The sequence below is a fragment of the Egretta garzetta genome, unplaced genomic scaffold, assembly GCF_000687185.1.
Source record: "Egretta garzetta isolate BGI_Z169 unplaced genomic scaffold, ASM68718v1 scaffold218, whole genome shotgun sequence".
In the NCBI taxonomy this organism is placed as follows: Eukaryota; Metazoa; Chordata; class Aves; order Pelecaniformes; family Ardeidae; genus Egretta; species Egretta garzetta.
This window is the reverse complement of record NW_009260618.1, coordinates 416825-417164: the sequence shown is the minus strand read 5'-3', so window position 1 is coordinate 417164 and position 340 is coordinate 416825. Positions and strand designations below refer to the sequence as shown.

Genomic DNA, 340 nt, shown 5'->3' with positions numbered 1-340 from the left:
CTGGGGGGATTTAACAGCCGGGCAGAGGCGGTGCTGAGGGCCAGGGTTTGGGGGGGGGATGGCAGGGGGAGGGGAACGCTTGGGCTGGGGGAGCTTCAAGGGCTTTCCCAACCCAAACCATTCTGTGAACTTCTTAACATTTAACATATTTAGCCTTAAAACCTCGAGGATGGGTCACCACCTACCTGTGACAGGTACAGAACACGGGGCAGGCTGTGCCAGCCCGGTTTTGGAGGCTGACAGGCTGCCTTTTAGTGACAGACTGCGAGAAGCGCCTCTAGCAACGAGCACTTGAGAGCGGATGGCCGAGCCACATCCGCGGTATCCCCGGGTAATTTAC

The 340-nt window shown here is 57.9% G+C and overlaps 1 protein-coding gene across 1 annotated transcript in view; it reads right to left on the bottom strand.

The window, feature by feature from the left end:
- Nucleotides 1-340, bottom strand: part of PBK (PDZ binding kinase) — a 9213-nt gene that overhangs the window by 4528 nt on the left and 4345 nt on the right. The gene's annotated exons all lie outside the window — the stretch shown is intronic.